Genomic DNA, 19657 nt, shown 5'->3' with positions numbered 1-19657 from the left:
GGAGCAGGCACGGACAGGGGCTGGGGCATCCATCAAAACCCCGTCCCAAGGCCTGTCCCTGTGGGCTGCCTCTAAAAGGGGTCAGAGTCATGGATTCCTGTCTCGGGTGAGGCAGGAGCGCCACTTTGGCCTTGTGAGTGAACCTCATCTCAGCTCCCTTGCCGGAGTCTTCCCCGGATTTGGGTGACCCTGGGTGGTGGTAAAGTCTCTCCTCCAACCCGTGCCTTCAAAGAAAGACTCAGTAGTCTTCAGTCGTCCGGTCTCAAGGCAGTTTATTGCATGTTATCTCAAGGCACACAGACTCCCTGACATTGTCCCTGACTCTGTCTGTCCCCGTCTCTGGCTGTCCCCGTCTCTAGCTGTCCCCCTCTCCCCTCCCCGAAGGGAGGGTGCCATCTTTTATATCACACATTACGTATTAGGTGTTTATAGTCTTTTCCCAATGCCTACTACCTATGTTGAACAGTGACTTTCTACTCTAAACCAATCTGTGAGTGCCAACACCACCAAGAACATGGAGAATAGGAAGAAGAAAGAAGGAGGACAGGGCACGCCCAAATCCCTCCATCTCAGAACCTCTGACCCCCGTGTACAAACCTCAGACCCCCCTGTACAAGGCCTAAAACCCCCCTGTACAGCACTCAAAAATCCTACCTTTCACCTTGTGACTACTTCTATTATAATATCTAAACTTTGTGATTTCTTGTTCTTCCTGCAAGGTTGGTAAATTGTTCCATGGGTCAAGCTCAAGACCACAGGGGTCCCTGGCCGCCTGCCAGGGTCTCAGAGGCTTCTGCCCTGGGCCCAGAACATCCAAGAGTGTCTGAGGGACACCTTGGGTTCCGACACTCCCTCACCGGGCAGAGCAGAGCGGCTCCCTGTGCTGGATGTGCCTGGCTGGAGGCAGGGAAGGGCAGCAGCTTGGCTTGGCTCGAGCACTGCAGCCAGACAAAAAGCCCCTTACGTTGTTGTGCCCAATATCCCTGGAACAGAGGCTTTTTCCACTCCCAGTCTGGGCTCTCCAGCTCCACCCCTCCCTGTGCCCCCTTTCCCTGCCCCAGGTCCCTCCTGTCCCCCTTCCCCGCAAGCACAGACCTTCTCTTGCCTCATAAATTCCGAGCTTCCATCGGGGTTTAGTTCTGGATCATCCATACCCAGGCTGGGAATTGTGGATTTTGAACTGCTCTCAACTTTCTTCCCTCTGGGCCAGCTCAGTTCACAGAAAAACCTCCAAAACTGGCTCCAGATATAAATAATAAAATAAAATACAATACAATACAATACAATACAATACAATACAATAAAATAAAATAAAATAAAATAAAATAAAATAAAATAAAATATAAAATAAAATATAAAATAAAATAAAATAAAATAAAATAAAATAAAATAAAATAAAATAAAATATAAAATAAAATAATAAAATAAAATAAAATAAAATAAAATAAAATAAAATAAAATAAAATAAAATAAAATAAAAAAATAAACCCTGTAAATGCTGAACATGCACAGGGACTCCCATGGATTTCACTGAGATTTCTTTTCATGACATTTCTTCCCACAATATCGCTTCTCCATGACTTTTTATTTTGCTTCCTGCTGCAGTTCAGGACACTGGATTGGATCTGTGAAGTCCTGAATTTATTCTGTGAAGTCCTGGCCTTTAATCTGTGAAGTGCTGGATGCATTCTGTGGAGTCCTACATTTGATCTGTGAAGTCCTGCTCTTTAATCTGTGAAATCCCGTGTGCCAGCACTGCTGTAAATTTATTTCCACTCCCCTGTTCAGCCCTGACTCCGGTAAATCCCAGGGCGCTGCCTGTCGGAATCTCTGTGGATCCGAGAGGCACAATTAGCTCCTTCAGTCCCGTGCCAGCTGGGGATTGTGCAGCTTTCCGGGGTGGTTTATGAGTGCAGGAAGTCAGGAAAGTGTGACAAACACCTCCTGGACTTGCTAAAACACCAAAGCACGTCACACGCAGGACAAACCGTGAGCAGCAGCTCCAGCCTTGTGCCTGTGGGAAGGAGCAAACAGGTTTTGGGGAGGTTTACAGGAAAATAGAGGAGGAACCCCCTGGAGCAGCCCGAGTGCTGACCTTCCCGAATTGCTGTGAAACCCCAATTTGGGCAAAGGTGTGCGTGCCAGAGGAGCTGCGGTCGCACTCCCCCCCTCTTCCAGAGCAGGGATTATTTAATGGGATGTTTTAAAGTGTGGTTTTGTGCCCCTGGCTGGGTCCAGCTGCCACCTGAACTGCGGCTGTGCAAGAGCTGCTGTGGCACTGGGAGCACTGGGGCTCCTCGTGGTGTGTGAAAGTGACCCCCAAACTATCAATTATTGGGTACAATAATTAACGTTAATTTGATATTGACATTTGGGCAAAAGTAAATATTGATATTGATAATTGGGTAAATACTCTGGATTTCCCCTCAGGACAAGGAGTTAAGGAGTTGTGCACAAGGAGGGAGCCCTGATGCCTGTGAGGGTTCTTCTCCCAGAGCGTGGTGGGGATCTGACCAGGCTCCCCACGGAATGGGCGCATCCTCGAGGCTACCAGAGCTCCAGGAGCGTTTGGACACCGCTCCCAGGGGCACGGAATCAGAGAATCGTGGAATTGTTACGGTGGGAAAAGATCTAAGATCAAGATCAACCCAGCACTGCAAAGGCCAGCACTGACCCATGTCCCCAGGCGCCATATCCGCACGTTTTTGGAACACTTCCAGGGGTGGGGACTCCACCACAGCCCTGGGAATGTTGGTTCCAATGCTGGCCCACCCTTTTGGTGGAGAAACTTTTCCTAAAGTGCGATTGGGATGGTTCTTGGGGTTTCCTGGGTTGATCCTTGGGTTGATTCTTGGAGTTGTCTTTTGCCAAGATAGGACACAGATTCAAAAATCCTCGGGGGCCCTTTTTAACCCAGGATATTCCATGATTCCATGGAAATTGAGGTCCCAAGCAGCAGCCAAGCTTCTCACTGAGCCCAAAAAAAGAAGTGTCTGAATTCTGCTCTTTGTCTAAATAATTCCTACCAGACTCTGCCTGCTAAAACACCAAGTTCCTTCTTGCCTTAAAGGACATATGGAAGAGAAACAGAAGGAGAACAGGATGAAAAATTTCCCAGATATGAGCGGAAGGTCAGCAGATGAAATACGAAATGTCACATTTGTTGCTCAACTGAGCAGGATTGCAACTGGAAAAATGCAGCCCTTCAGTCCGGCAGCTGAAAATAAACCCAAGTCAAACAGAAGTCCTTGAGTGCAGACACAAGGATCGGAATTAAATTTCCTCCTAACTCCTGGGTAATGGAGTTCTGCCAGAGCCAGGAGTCAATTAAGGGGATAAATACTCCCATAACTCACCAACACTTTGCATTTCAGGGGTATTTTGCTGAAGTAAGCACTTAATGTGATTATTGTGTTTCAGCCTGATTTAAGATGACAACTTTTGCATTTCCTAAATATTAATTAGCCTGGGATTTCTATTTATTTAAACTTGGAGGCAGCAAGAGGCTAGTTGCGTGATTTACCTCTGGCTCCTGGCGCTTCCCTCAGCTGGGACGTTAGGAATGCAATTGTGACCAATTAACCTTCGTGCCTGTCAGCAGCAAGGATGAGCAATGGAGCTTGGTGGGTTTGTCTGGGGGAATAATCATCCCACAAACCAGGGCAGGCATCTGCTCCTCTGGGTGAGGCTTTTGGATGCCCGCTCAGGGAGAAAAAAAATAGGGATTTTAATGGATTTTTCCAGCTGTTTGAGTGCTGTTCCCCTGGGATAAGGCTATTCCCGTAGTGGGTGGCTTTTAGGGACACGGTGCTGCGTGGCTTGTGTGGAGCTCCTGGGGTTTGGAATAATAACATAGGAATGGGAATGACAGAGATGGATTTTTCAAACTGAAAGAGGGGTTAGATGGGATATTGGGAAGGGTTTCCTCCCTGGGAGGGTGGTGAGGGAACAGAATTCCCAGAGAAGCTGTGGCTGCCCTGCATCCCTGGAAGTGTCCAAGGCCTGGCTGGAGCAACCTGGGATAGTGGGAAGTGTCCGTGCCCACTCCCATGGCACTGGATAATCTTTAAGTTCCCTTCCAACCCAAACCATTCCATGATTCCATGAAAAGGAGAGTCCTCACTGCAGAGATGGAATATTTTCTACATCAGACCCTTCAGAACACCCTGAACCCCTTCGAGACCTCTGAAATCCCCACCCTGTGGTATTCAAGAGCTCCCAGGCCAGCTGTGGATTTGTGTCATTCAGCTCCTGTGTGGCAGGGAGGGAAGGCGGGTATGGAAAACCTCAAACAGGCTGAGATTAAAAGACTCTGGGCGCCCACAGCTCCTTTGCTGTACACAAAAATCTAACTGGAATTTGTGTACTCGGCAGCAAAAATGGAGATTTTTTTTTTTTTTTTTTTTTATCGAGCAGCACCAAGTGGAGCATGGCAAATCTCCCCCCAGGAATTCTGATCTGCTTCTCCACCACAATTATGGCCCTCGTTGCGCTCTCTTGGCTCTGCTCTCCATGTAATGAGGTGATGGTTGAAAGATTCCAGCTGTAATGGACCAACGGCCACCAAATTCCCTCGAAACATCTTTCCCTTAAACACCTCTCCTCTCCCAGCCACTGAGATGCTGAAATTCCTGCATTTCCCCAGAAGGAGCTGTTTGTCATCCCCGCAAAAGGACGTCACCCGTCTTGTTGATGTTTCTTAAAACTTTGGATTCATCTCTGGCTTGGAGATGTATTTTTAGCTCTGTACTTCTTGAAATTTGAAAGTGTTATTGGCCTCCAGTCAGGGAACAGCAGGGTTAATGTAGAGCCTGGAGGAGCTCTCCCATCTGTTCCAGCTTCCATCCAACCATGGAGTTTTACGAGAGCTCTCTAGGAGGGCCCGGAGCTCTCTGTTTTGTAGTATTCCCTAAAAAAATCAGCTTGGAAAGCTGCCTGTGCTGAACAGGAGGAGGTAAAGTCTTCGAGGAGACAAAGGAACTTGGAAACATCAGATTTCTTTCACATTTTCAGGAATTCTGTTTATTTTGATTGACGTTGAAATTAGAGACGGAACAGATGGAGCGAGGGTACAGCAGGATGAGCTGAGCTGAGGCTTTGACACTCTAATGAGGAATGAGGAGGCAGAAGCTGCTGATTGGGTTCTTCTTCGGAGCCTATTAATGTTTTATTTGCCCTGATACTTCTGCCAACAGCAACACATCCCAAACCAGGCTGACCCCAACACATCCCAAACCAGGCTGACCCCAGCATGTCCCTAACCAGGCTGACCCCAACACATCCCTAACCAGGCTGACCCCAACACATCCCAAACCAGGCTGACCCCAACACATCCCAAACCAAGCTGACCCCAGCATGTCCCTAACCAGGCTGACCCCAACACATCATAATCAGGCTGACCCAAACTCATCCCAAACCAGGCTGACCCCAGCATGTCCCTAACCAGGCTGACCCCAATTCATCATAACCAGCTGACCCCAACACATCATAACCAGGCTGTCCCCAAAACATCCCTAACCAGGCTGACCCCAATTCATCCCCAACCAGGCTGACCCCAACTTATCCCTAACCAGGCTGACCCCAACACATCATAACCAAGCTGGCCCCAACTCATCATAACCAAGCTGGCCCCAACTCATCCCAAACCAGGCTGACCCCAACTCATCCCAAACCAGGCTGACCCCAACACATCATAACCAGGCTGACCCCAACTCATCATAACCAGGCTGACCCCAAAACATCCCAAACCAGGCTGACCCCAACTCATCCCAAACCAGGCTGACCCCAATTCATCATAACCAAGCTGACCCAAACTCATCCCCAACCAGGCTGACGCCAAAACATCATAACCAGGCTGACCCCAACACATCCCTAACCAGGCTGACCCAGCCGTACGGACGAGATGGATCATCAAGACCTGGTAAATTATGCTTATGCCAGCTCCTGAAAGTCCCAGGCAAAATTCCCTGATTATTTGGTGGATTTGTGTTGGTAGAAGGCAGATATTTTGTGACTTTGGAAGATGGGATGGGAGGATAAAGCCGAGATCGAGGGGATGCCACAAACCCTCGGTTGATCTTCTCCTTAATCTGCAATCAGAGTTGTGTGAACACAACCAGAGTTGTGTCCATCACCAGGACACTCCTCTCCTCAGGGTTGTGTTTGTGGTGGCCTTGATTGGGCAGCTTCGTCACCAATACAAATGTTTGCACTAATTAGTTATGGGTTAACGGTTGGACTTGATGATGTTAAGGGATTTTTCCAACCCGATTCCCTCATTCTGGTTTGGGCTTGGGTTTTGCACGTGGATGTGGCTGCAGGGAGACGAAGTGTGAAATGCTCCACGCATCCATGGATACATTAATTTAATATATTCAATACATTCAATACATTCTGTGGACAAAGAGTTCCCAGTTTAGTTTTTGATCTCAGCCTTTCTCCGCCTCCACCAGCATTAAAATCACAGAATTAAAGGAAACAGAGTAATTGAAATCCTTCCCTGCTAATACACATGGGCAGCCATTTGGAAATAGAGCTGTTATTACAGAAACCTAATTAAATAATTTTCTCCACTTGCCCCCCAGCTATGAAACAACCGTAACGTGTGGTGACTTTTCTTCAAGCAGCCACCGTGAAATCAGCACAAATTTTCCATCAAAAATGGACAGCTGTGGCCATCAAACCAACGAGTGCTTGGGCTGTTACACCTGGGCAGCCTCATTAAGTGCATTTTTCATGTGGAGTGGGAGAGATTTGTTCTCCTGAGCCTGGACCTCAGATTTCCCATGCAGAACAGGAACTACAAAAGAATTATTTTCTCCATGAAGAAAGAATTCCCTTTCTCAATGGCGATAGAATTCCTTTTCCCAATTAAATTGTTGGTTGTTAAGGTCCCGGCCTTTTCCTTGGAGCAAACCAAAGCTGGTTTGGGAAAGTTCCAATTAATTTCCCTCTTAACTTGCTGGAGGTCGACTAACAAGAAACAGAGAGGTATAAAAATGGGCTGGAAAGGGGTAAGATGATGGGCGTAAATGAGGGAGGGAATCATGGAATGGTTTGGGCTGGAAGTGACCTTCAATCCCATCCCATTCACCCCCCTGCCATGGGCAGGGACACCTCCCACTGTCCCACGTTGCTCCTAGTCCCATCCAACCTGGCCTTGGACACTCCCAGGGATCCAGGGCCAGCCCCAGCTTCTCTGGGAATTCCATCCCCGCCCCTCACCACGCTCACGGGGAAGAATTCCTTCCCAATATCCCTTCTAACCCTGTCCCTTGGCAGTGGGAAGCCATTCCCTGTGTCCTGTCCCAGGTCTGGACTCCACAATCCCCTCTTAGAGTTCGAAGTTTCACATTTACAACATGAAAACGCCAACGCTGCTTTACTTAGGAATAAGTGGAAGTGGAATGCTGCGCAGTTCACGAGCATCCTGGTGGGAGGACACAGGAGGAATGAGGCAGACCCAGAAGGAGTTAAACTGCACCTGAGCAGGTGGGGCAGCTCAGCTGTGTCTGTGTGTGTGTGTGTCCCAGGCTCTAAAATCGGGATTTGTTTTATTTTCTGCACCTGCAATGTGTCTTTTTTTTTTTTTATTGTTCACTTCTTTTCCTGCTCTGACTCTCGCCCCTCGGCTGGCTTTGTTGGGAACTCTCTGTTCCTGACAGCCTTCCCCTGGGAACAGCTGGTGCAGAGGAGACAGAGGTTGTGTTCTCTCCTTTCCAGTCTTTCCCTGGTGCCGTGTGTTCCCTGTCGGATGACGGATGTCACCGGGCTCCCGGTGACAGCGCTCAGTGTCCTGGCACACCGTGAATTGCTGCTTGTCCTCTTTTGCTCCCCTTTCCCCCAGCTCTCCACTCCTCACTGAGCAGTTTTCCACCTGGATGAGGGGAAATGCTCTCAAAATCTCTCATCAGAGGCAGAACCATCCCAGCATAATTGGAGGGACTGGAAAAGGATCGTTTTGTGTTTCTTTTCTCCCTAATTTACTGACAACAGTGCCAGCCCGGACTGGGGGTTGAATCACCTCCCTGAGACTCCACGTTTGAATTATATTTTTATTATTTCCCATTAATCTGTCCAAGACAGGGGAGGAGGCTTTCAAAGTTTCACAGATGGAGCAGAACACCCAGGAAGCCGTGATTTTCAGTGGGGAAACGAGCATTTAACTGCTCCTTTGTGCCTTTGAAATCCTTCTCTGCTCAGGTTCTCCCCATGGTGGAACCAGCCCTGGTGTGGTTTAGTCCTCGTTACCTTAATTTGAGGACAAAAATCCTTCCAAAGGTAACTTGATGTGGTTCATCCCCGTCCACGTGGGGAGGATGGTTCTGATCATCGAGGCTGTTTAATGTGTCTGACAAAAGCATCACAAGACCCAAGAGTGGGAACCTGAAAGCAGCCAAGTTCAGGCCAGACATGGAATTTGTATTTTAAACACTGTGAGTTGTTAACCCTGGAAATAACTTGACAGATTCTCTCTCGCTGATTTAAATTGGTGGTGGCTGATGCTCGTTGCACGGGGGACCGGACCAGACCCAGCCTCATCACGTTAATTATCCCAAACTGATGCTGGATGTTTGGAGCTACGGGGTTTCTGGGGCAGGAGCCGGATCTTCCCTGTGCTGTTCTTTTGGATGAATCCGATTTTTCAGGGCTAATTAGGCTGTGCCTGAGACAGCACTTTATTGCTCTGTGCAGCCGGTGAAAGTTGAGGTCAAATAGATCGAAAAGAAGTTGGACCATGACGTGAGCATTTCCTGCTGCCACTGTTATAAACACCAGAAAATGCGGGATTATTACCAGATCTTGGGGTTTTTTTTACATTTTTATGTGCCTCTTGAAGACCTCTGTTCTTTTCTGGTGCCCTAAAAAGCAGCTGAACTTTGCTGAAACCCTTCCCATGCTGTAGAAGCAGAATAAATCCAACTGCGCTTGTTGTTCTCTGCGTTGAGCACAATGACTGCCTCATTTCCTCCCGCTGCCTTAGCCCTTCTCCAGGGACATCTTTTGGAAAAATCACTTTGTGCTGCTCTGTGTGACGCTCCAGACTTGCAGCCACCGTGGCCGAATCATTATTTCAAGGACGAGGGGGCCTGAACTTGCCATTGACTTGAGACTCTGCTGGAATTTCACTGCCAACCCTGGTCTTCAGTAGGAGCTTATCTCTGTGCCACTCCAGATTTTAATGGAATTCATGTCACAGCAATAATAGGGTCAGGCTCAGCCTGTCCCAGCACTGTCAGCAAGGTTTCATTTATTTATTTTTATTTTCACAGCCACCAAACCCTTAAAGAGAGTTTATCTGATGGGACCTCCATGGGAAAGGTGGTGGGGCCATGGAAAGGGAAACTAAAGTCAGGTTCTCCTGTCACAGTCCCCTGCTAGTCCCAGCCTCAGCAGAAAGGTGGGAATTTGATGAGTGATGAAACACAGAGACGTTGGCCCTGGCTTTGCTCCTGGCAGCAGGTCAGAGTTTTCCAGGGGGATTCGCTCAGGGGTGAGAGCCGCCTCTGAACTCAATGAATCATGGAATCATTAAGGTTGGAAAAGACTTTTAAGATCCCTGGGAGTGTTCAAGGTTGGATGCCTTTGGAGCAACCTGGCCGAGTGGAAGCTGCCCTTGCCCATAGCAGAGGGTGGAACTGGGTGATCTTTAAGGTCCCTTCCAACCCAAACTATTCCATGATTCCATTCTATGAAATGATGGCTGACCCTCTGTCCAGTTTAGTTCAAATATTATTGGTTTTAGCTGTTTTTATTGTTCTCCCTCTTTTTTTTTTTTTTTTTTTTTTGTGTTGTGTATAAAATTGTCAGCGTCTGACTGTACACTTCCCATGCTTGGCCTCAGGCCAGGAAGAAGCTTCTGGTCCCTCCTGAGCTCATATCTTTAAATTTGCAAGGAGGAACAAACCCTCCAAGGAATCCCCCCACGGTCCGCGAGTGCAGGAGCTTGCCCGGGGCTGTTTACTGTAACAAATGGATTTGTACAGCACATCCTGGCGCTCGGCTCCCTGCGGACGCCGCGGCAGCAAAAGGCAAAGAAACCATTTCCAAGTCCTCAAATATTCCCTCCTGCAGCACCTGTCTGTGTTTTGAAAGACAAAAGGTGCGCAAGAGGTCGCGGAGCTGCTGCAGCTCAATTGAAGGTGTTTTGTCGGTTGATTGAGGGAAGGTTTCAAACCTCCACCATCAAAAAGGCACCAGTTAGACAGGATGGAACAGTCAGAAGCTGCATGTGGGCAGCCACAATGCTTTGGGGATATTTGCAGGATCAGGGGCACTGGTTTGCTGTTTGTTGGGTTGGGTTAGAGAGATTGGTTGGGCTGGAAAAAAACGGATGGTTTGGAAAGAATGGATGGGTTGGTAATGATGGTTGAGTGGAGACAAATGGCTGAGTTGGAAGTGTTGTGTCGGGTTAGAAAGATTGGTTGGGCTGGAAAGAATGGATGGTTTGGAAAGAATGGATGGGTTGGAAAAGTGGTTGGGTTGGAAAAGTGGTTGGGTTGGAAAGGGTGGTTGGGTTGAAGAGGGTGGTTGGGTTGGTAATGATGGTTGGGTTGAGAAGAATGGCTGAGTTGGAAGGGGTGGTTGGATTGGAGACTTTGGTTGAGCTGGAAAGGACTGTTGGATTGCAAAGGGTGGTTGGACTGGAAAGGGTGATTGGGTTGGTCAAAGAGGCACCAGTTAGACAGGATGGAACAGTCAGAAGCTGCGTGTGGGCAGCCACAATGCTTTGGGGATATTTGCAGGATCAGGGGCACTGTTTTGCTGTTTGTTGGGTTGGGTTGGAAAGATTGGTTGGGCTGGAAAGAGTGGTTAGGTTGGAAAGAATGGATGGGTTGGTAATGATGGTTGAGTGGAGAAAAATGGCAGAGTTGGAAGTGTTGTGTTGGGTTAGAAAGATTGGTTTGGTTGGGTTGGAAAGAATGGATGGGTTGGAAAAGTGATTGTGTCGGAAAAGTGATTGTGTTGGAAAGAATGGATGGGTTGGAAAAGTGATTGTGTCGGAAAAGTGATTGTGTTGGAAAGGGTGGATGGGTTGGTAATGATAGTTGGGTTGAGAAGAATGGTGGTTGGGTTGAGTTGGAAGGGGTGGTTGGATTGGAGACATTGGTTGAGCTGGAAAGGACTGTTGGATTGCAAAGGGTGGTTGGACTGGAAAGGGTGATTGGGTTGGTCAAAAAGACACCAGTTATACAAGATGGAACAGTCAGAAGCTGCATGTGGGCAGCCGTAATGCTTTGGGGATATTTGCAGGATCAGGGACACTGGTTTGCTGTTTGTTGGGTTGGGTTGGAAAGATTGGTTGGGCTGGAAAGAGTGGTTAGGTTGGAAAGAATGGATGGGTTGGTAATGATGGTTGAGTGGAGACAAATGGTTGAGTTGGAAATGGTGTGTTGGGTTAGAGAGATTGGTTGGGCTGGAAAAAAATGGATGGTTTGGAAAGAATGGATGGGTTGGTAATGATGGTTGAGTGGAGAAAAATGGGTGAGTTGGAAGTGTTGTGTTGGGTTAGAAAGATTGGTTTGGTTGGGTTGGAAAAAATGGATGGGTTGGAAAAGTGATTGTGTCAGAAAAGTGATTGGGTTGGAACGGGTGGATGGGTTGGAAAGGGTGATTGGGCTGGAAAGAATGGATGGGTTGGAAAAGTGATTGTGTCGGAAAAGTGATTGGGTTGGAACGGGTGGATGGGTTGGTAATGATAGTTGGGTTGAGAAGAATGGTGGTTGGGTTGAGTTGGAAGGGGTGGTTGGATTGGAGACATTGGTTGAGCTGGAAAAGACTGTTGGATTGCAAAGGGTGGTTGGACTGGAAAGGGTGGATGGGTGGGAAAGGGTGGATGGGATGAAGACGATGGATGGGTTGGAAAAGATGGTTGAGTAGGAAAGGATGTTTGGATTCAAAAGGATGTAGGATGAGTTTCCTAAAGAGCGATGAGCCCCATGATCCTGAGCCAGGAAATAGTCAAACTGAGTTTATCTCCAGGTAGCTGTGCAGATGGAATTGGAAAAGTCACCTCCAAGACCGCGCAAGGGGAGCGAAGATCTCGAAGGGCCAGCTCTGCTGCCACCCCAATGCGCGCTGCCAGGATGTGACGTCTCTTCGTGGTGGCGTGGGAGGGTCTCTCCTCCTGTCTGAACTTCGCCTCCCACCTGGATCATCTGAACCCCTCCGAACTCTGCCAGGCTCTGTGTGCTGGGCAGGAAGGGTTTGATAAAGCCCAAGTGACACTGGGTGGGACACCAAGACAGAGCCAAGGCACGTCATGGGCGGTGTTTGCCTGGCGGGAGACTCTCAGAGGGCTTTGATTAATAACAACTCTTGGTACCACTGATACCTCTCATCCAAGGATATGCAAACATTCACTGATTGAGAAATTCCCTGCACTCGCCGCCGTGGCGGCTCCTTGTTTGGTTTTGTGTCATGCAAGAACTTCTGAAGGTCACATCTCAACAGCTCGAGACTTGTTCTGCACATCAGCGAGTGGAACCTGAGTGGCTGGAAGAGGAAAACACCAGTTTGGAAATGCCAGAATGGAGAGGGAAGGGAAGGGAAGGGAAGGGAAGGGAAGGGAAGGGAAGGGAAGGGAAGGGAAGGGAAGGGAAGGGAAGGGAAGGGAAGGGAAGGGAAGGGAAGGGAAGGGAAGGGAAGGGAAGGGAAGGGAAGGGAAGGGAAGGGAAGGGAAGGGAAGGGAAGGGAAGGGAAGGGAAGGGAAGGGAAGGGAAGGGAAGGGAAGGGAAGGGAAGGGAAGGGAAGGGAAGGGAAGGGAAGGGAAGGGAAGGGAAGGGAAGGGAAGGGAAGGGAAGGGAAGGGAAGGGAAGGGAAGGGAAGGGAAGGGAAGGGAAGGGAAGGGAAGGGAAGGGAAGGGAGCCCCATGAGTTGTTAATCCAGGAGATGTGAAGGAATAGGACCAAGGATAAGAGGTTCTTATAGCGATGAAGACAAAGGAATAGACAGACCCTTTGTACATGTCGAGACTGACAAATGGGTAAACTGATTAAAAAAAAAAAAAAAAAAGGTGAAGATTTCATGGGGAGTCAGTGTAGTGGCACACTGGGAACAGAACTGATAAGTTCCCATCTGGGATTCCCATCCTTTAAAGCCAAGCCCAACCTTTTAGGACCGGTCTCCCAGCTGGTGTGAGCTGCTGTACATGAAGCAATGTCAAATTATGCTCGCTGCAGATCTCTTGATCGGGAACCACGGCAGCAATTATTCATGCTCACCATTCATATTTGGGGATTAATTAACTATTCGTGGTTCCTATAAAGAATATTGTCAACCATTTAATGGCTCATTGAGTTCAGCAGGATTTCGAGCTTCTCTCTTACGATTTGCGCAGAATGGTTATTGTGATTTGTGACTCGCAGGAGCAGCGAGTGAGCTGTGAGCAGACCAGGAGCATTTCGGTGTTAGTTCTACCCTGTGACAAATGGGCTTTAATTGGCTTTACACGGGTTTTGCTTGGTGAGACGAGGCAGATGAAGAGAGGAGATACGGTAGAGTTATTTTAAAAAATATAAAAGAGGTGCTCTTGTCCTGCAGGGTGTTCCACAGGTGCTTTTCAACTTTAGCAACGAGGGTGAGCATTTAAAATTAATTCCTGCACGTGTTAGACCACAGGTTTTGCATCTTCCTTCATGAAGATGTTTGAGTCGAGGTCTTCAGCCTGGTTTGAACACTCTGGAAGTGTTTTAAAAATGTGTGGATGTGGCTCTTGTGGACATGGGTGAGGATTGGGCTTGACTGGGAGAACAGCTGGATTCCATGACCTTAGAGGGCTTTTCCAATGATTTTATGTTAATGTGATTTTGTTCCAAAAAACCTTCAGGTTCTGCCTAACTGAGTGCGTTGGCTGTTGAATATTTCTGAAAATGTTCATTATTCCAGTGAAAAGTGTGGACTGTCTGGAATACATAATCCCAGCTGTGCCTGCAATGGCCTGAGGTGCTCCTGGAATGATTAATCGTTCAAGTAAGTCATTGTAACTCACTGCTGTGCATTTATTTCCAGGGGAAAATGCATTTTTGAGAGAGTAAAAATTGCCTTTCTTAAGGTAACAGGTTCCTGTGCTGGGGAATCCTCTCGGAATCTGCTCCGTGTGATTCTGAGGGTGGCCAAGAGGGGCGAGGGGCATTTTTTCATCTGCTGAGTTCCTTATTCCTCATGTTTTCACAAGATTTGGTGTGTGGACCACAAGATTGCTGGGAGCTGAGGCTGACCAGGATGAGAGAAAGGAGGAGCAAGGGACTCTGAGATTAATCCAGAAGGTTTTAGGATTTTGCCACCTGCACAGAGCTGTGGCTTCAAACCAAAAGAGAGAAGGATTAGACTAAATATTGGGAAGAAATTCTTCCCTGTGAGGGTGGGGAGGGGCTGGGATGGAATTCCCCGGGACAGTGGGAGGTGTCCCTGCCCATGGCAGTGGAGTTGGTCTTTAAGGTCATTTCCCACCCAAACCATGCCGGGGTTCTATGAAAAACTTTAAGGAGAGAATGGGGGCAATTGAGAGACTCAAAGTCACAGACTGAAGTGTTATTGGGGGTGGAAAAGCTGGAATTGGGTATGTGAGAGGCTGGGAGGGATTGCCAGGGGGAATTTCTCCTAATTCCCGAATCCATGGTTGCAATTTCCCAGGGCCTGTCTCATCCCTGCCTACTGTGGATGAAGGAACTGCACCCAGTTCCCTTTGGCTCCGCAGGGTCTCAGCTCAGCGAGGTGTGGAGCATTAAATAATTCAGCGTCCTCAGCATCTGCACTGAGTGTTCACAGCATTCCAATGAGCCTGTGCCGAGGGATAGGGAGGAAAAGAAACAATTTCCCAAAGTAGATTTTTGGCAATGGATCTGCTAAATCTTGAACAACTTTCTCGTGCTAAGTGGTGAAGCCAATTTGCAAATTCCTGCGTGGAGCACAGCTTATGCTGGCGTGGAGCTGATTTCCCTGGGCCATCATCACCTGCTGCCAAGGAGGGAATAAAGAAACCCCCGTGGGGGAAAAAAACCTCATGTAAATATTCTTATTGATGTTCTGGCTTTGCTGAGGGAGGAGAGGAGCGTGTGTGGAGGTGGGGAGTTTATCTGGGTGAAAAGACAGGGAGAGGTGTTCTCCCTGACATTTTACACTCTGATTTTGGAGCCAGGCTCATGAAATGATGGAATTGTAGAGCCAAGACTTTGGATCAGGATTTACTTTGGCTTTATGGTCTCTCTCGCGCCCACAAGTAAATAAAATGTGTTTTCTTATTCCCCTCAACACTTAAAATAATAAAAGAAGCCCAGAAGCTTAAAAACCACAGATGTAACTGATAAAGGGCTCATGTTTATCTTCCATCTCCCCAAAATCCTCAAGGGAGGTCGTGCCTGCTCCAACCTGTCCTGCAGGTCTGGTATCCAGGCTGCAGGTTTATTGAGAGCCTTCAGCTGATCCACGTAAGGGGCTCCTGGGTGGCAGGAGAGCTTCCCGCTCTCCCTGTTTTCAGTCTCTGCCAGGAGGAAGCAGGTTTTGGTTTGTGTTTTATTTATTTTTCCTGCTTTGTTCTTTTTTTTTTTTTTTTCCTCATCAGTCACTGCAGAGGCTTTGGTGGGGGCTGCCCTGGCAGAAACCCTGCACTGACATCGATTTCCTTGATGCTCGAGGATGCAGAAAATAGGAGAGACCAGTTTTTCCTGCAATACTGAAAAGCCTCTTCAACCCAAAGGCACAGAGCCCAGTGGTGGGGACCTTTCTGGGTTAGGTTGGGAGGTAAAACACCTCATCCAGCCAGGCAGAACTGAGCTTCAATGGCTTTTCTTGTCTCCTTTTCATCCACTGCTGTTTGCTTTCATAGGATCACAAAATCCCGGAATGGTTTGGCTTGGAAGGACCTTGAAATCCTCTCATTCCAGCCCCTGCCATGGGCAGGGACACCTCCCACTGCCCAGGGTGCTCCAGCCTGGCCTGGGACACTTCCAGGGCTCCAGGGGCAGCCACAGCTCCCCTGGAATTCCATCCCAGCCCCTCCCCACCCTCCCAGGGAGGAATTCCTTCCCAATATCCCATCGCTTCCTTCCCTCTGGCAGTGGGAAGCTGTTCTCTCTTGTCCACTTTGATTTCCCCTTGCCCACTTTCATTTTCCCCTTGCCCACTTTCATTTTCCCTTGCCCACTTTGGTTTCCCCCTTTTCCTCTTTCATTTCCCCTTTTCCACTTTGGTTTCCCTCTTTTCCACTTTGATTTCCCCCTTTTCCACTTTGGTTTCCCCCTTTTCCACTTTGGTTTCCATTTGTCCACTTTGATTTTCCCTTTTCCACTTTGATTTCCCCCTTTTCCACTTTGATTTCCCCTTTGTCCACTTTGATTTTCCCTTTTCCACTTTGATTTCCCCTTTGTCCACTTTGATTTTCCCTTTTCCACTTTGGTTTACACTTTTCCACTTTGGTTTGCACTTTTCCATTTTGGTTTCCGCCTTGCCCACTTTGATGTTCCCCTTGTTCTCGCTCCCACTCCCAAACTGGCTCCCCACAAAAAATCCATCGTTTGGGTTGGGTGCCAGCTCGTACATAAATTAAACTCTTCAGTTTGGGGTTCATGGCTGTGTCTCAGTGCAAATTTGGTTTAAATTTCCCCCAAATATTCCCAGCAGCATCAGAAAATCACCTTCCTCCCCAAAAGTGAGTGTGCTGCTCCCCTGCCCCAGTGGTGCAGTTGGGCTCTGATAATGCAGAATCCAGGATTTTTTAAAGCACAGAGTTGGTTTTTTTGGGGTTTTTTTTGGTTTTTTTTTTTTTTTTTTGGTTGAATTCCATGGACACAGCAGAGCTGCTCAGAGAAAATCCAATCCATCTCCTGTGAAATGAACTCAGTCATCCTTCAGTTTATTGAGTGAGAGGGAGTGCAAAACAAATCCACAAATGTCAAAAGCAGTCCACAAGGGATCATTCCATTCCTTTCTCCATTTGTTTTCCTGATTAAAATCATTTTTAACTGATTCCCCTCTTAATTTTATACAGCAAAATATAATTCACTTGAATATCCTCCACAGCCCCCCTGCCAAAGTTCGTGCTTGGTCAAATTTCCTGGAAAGAGGGGAGGGAATGACTGGGAGGGACTTGGCTGAGTCACCTCTGGAGCACCACGGAAATCTCTTTGCTGGATCTGCAGGAACACGAACAGGAAAATTCTTCTTGCTCCATTAAATTCACTCACGGGTGGATTCCTACTGGTTTTAATGGGCTGGCAAAGTTCCCGGTGGTGATCCAGTGGTTTCTTCCGACATGGGAAGGGTTTCTCTTTTCTCAATGACTTTCTGTGAGCTTTTTCTGGAAGCGTTGGACTGAGGATTTCTGTGGGAACCCAGCACTGCAGAAACATGGAATGGTTTGGGCTGGGAGGGATCTTGGGGACACCTCCCAAGCCCTGTCCAAGCTGGCCTGGGACATTCCAGGGATGGGGCAGCCGGAGCTTCTCTGGGAAATCAGGGTCTCACCCCCTCCTCGGTGCATCCAGCAGGGTCTGTTCTGTTCCCTGACTGAACCAATATTCTTGTGCAGGACCTGGAAGGATTTCCAGGATTAGAAATGGATCCTTTCAGGGGGTTAGAAACTGTTATTCCACTCTCCCAGAAACCCCTGGAATGGCTTTTCCAGCATCATCCAGAGAGACTGGGGCAGGACCAGGATTCCAATCCAGGTTATCCAACTCAGTCTCGTGTCTTTATCCACATCCAGGTCCTAATTCCCATAAAATTTCCTGGTGGGGGGCTGGCTGAGGTCACCCCAAAGCTCTGGGTGTTCTTTGCACCATGGAAATGAGGACTGGATCACACACAACGGGGAGGGAGATGGAGAAGGGCAATCATGCTGAAGCAGGACAGATAATTCTGGGAAAAACCTTTTTCCTCTGCTGAGGCCATTGTTGTTTTATCGAATCCAATATCCTGGAATGAAAAGAAGGCCTTAAAAAGTTGAAATTGAGGAGTGATGAATGAAGAGCCACCAGGTATTTCATTTCACCAGCTGGGTTTAGCGAGAGGGTTTAACGAAGGCACCATTAGAAATTTTCCTGCATTGATTTTAGAGCCCGCTCTGAAACGGGGGGGGGGGGAAATTTGGGCATCTGCAGAGATCCAGGTAAGTGGAAAGTCCAAGCTTTTGTGTTGGGATTTGGAGCAGCCTCAGGAATTCTGTTCTCCCTCTGCCAAGGCCAGCAGCCCAGGTGACAGCTGCGTCCCTTTGTCCCCTCTGCCCAGCCACCCCCGGGCCCAGAGCTGGCAGAGCTCTGTAGGATGCCACAGACCCCACGGCGATTCCACGCAATCCCAAAGCCAACATCAGAGGGTAAATGAAGGCTTAATTAAAAGCTGACATAGGAAGGGAAATTAAATTAATGTCCTAATTAATGCTTCGGGTTTAGTCCAAATGGGAAACTTTCTGATTCTCCTTTCCCTGTTGCAGCTCCACACTCACCTCTGGGCACTGATGGATTTAGGCTCATTTGGCCCCAGTCCTGGAAAACGTCCTCATTAAAAATTGTGTCCGAGCCCACATTTAATTCTCTTCCTGATGTGCCTAATTGCAGGCCTGGATAGGGCTGGATTTAGGGATGGGATTAAAATAGGTGGAGCTGTTGGGAAAATCCTGCATAATGGTCCCAAATGCTGATTTGACTCAAAGCCTTCACTTACTGACCCGTATTAGAATAAAGTCCATTAAATTAATAATGGATTGAGTTCATCAGAGTCCCAGTGTTTCTGTTATTTCAGTAATTTTAGTGGAACTGGGATTTTTGTAGCATGATTTCCTTAGGATTGAGGAGAACCAAAAGGCTCCCAGAGCAGTGAGGTTTCCGTGAAGGAAATGGGAAAAGGAGAAGCTTTGGAAGGACTGAGCACATTCTCATTTCCAAGGTTCATTTCCTGGCTTTCCCTCATTTCCAGGGATGTGGCAAGCACAGATTTTTTTTGTATGACACCATTTTACCTCTGTCTTTTTAAGGTGTGAGGAGACACACGAGTCGAATTCTTGGCTGCTGTTTGTGTCAGAGAGAAGGAATGCTGCATTCCCAGCACCACACCCACTCCTTTAATCCCTCTGGATTCATATCAGATGCGTCCTGACAAGGTGAGCTTGGGCAGAAGAGCTCACGAGGTCATGGGAGGCAGGAAAAAAAATGTGCTTATCAAATCAAACCCAACCTCACGGTTCTTCCTTGTGTGTTTCGCCTTTTGGGTGGGGCCCTCACAGTTTTATTCTGAGTTCTTGGAGGTTTTTCTCCACGGGGAGACAAACAGGCATCAAAAGTTGGGATGCTCATTAATCTCACGGTTCCTGCTTTTAAAAAAATTAAAGATGTTTTCATAATTATCAAGAAAAAACGCCACGAGGCTGAGAAATCACCTCAGTAGGTGGCAGTAGCTCCCTTGGAATCAGGTTCCGCTGGAAATCGATGGGCGCTCTGGGAGAGGAGCTCCTCGGGCGTTATTGATCCAGGACTGAGGGATGACTCTCCCAGGCTGGGATGTGCAGTTTTCTCTCCCCACTCCGTTTTTTGTCCTTTTAGCTTTAATAAAAATTGGTAGTGGAAGTTTGAGAGTCTGGATTTGCTCTGTAAAGCTCAGGCTGGTGCAAGGCCTGAGGGTGTGTCGGAATCTCCCCCGGATTGGGGTGACCCCGGGTGCTGGT

This window comes from Vidua macroura, chromosome 28 (genome assembly GCF_024509145.1).
Source record: "Vidua macroura isolate BioBank_ID:100142 chromosome 28, ASM2450914v1, whole genome shotgun sequence".
Taxonomy (NCBI): domain Eukaryota; kingdom Metazoa; phylum Chordata; class Aves; order Passeriformes; family Viduidae; genus Vidua; species Vidua macroura.
Note: the sequence above shows the minus strand (reverse complement) of the source record.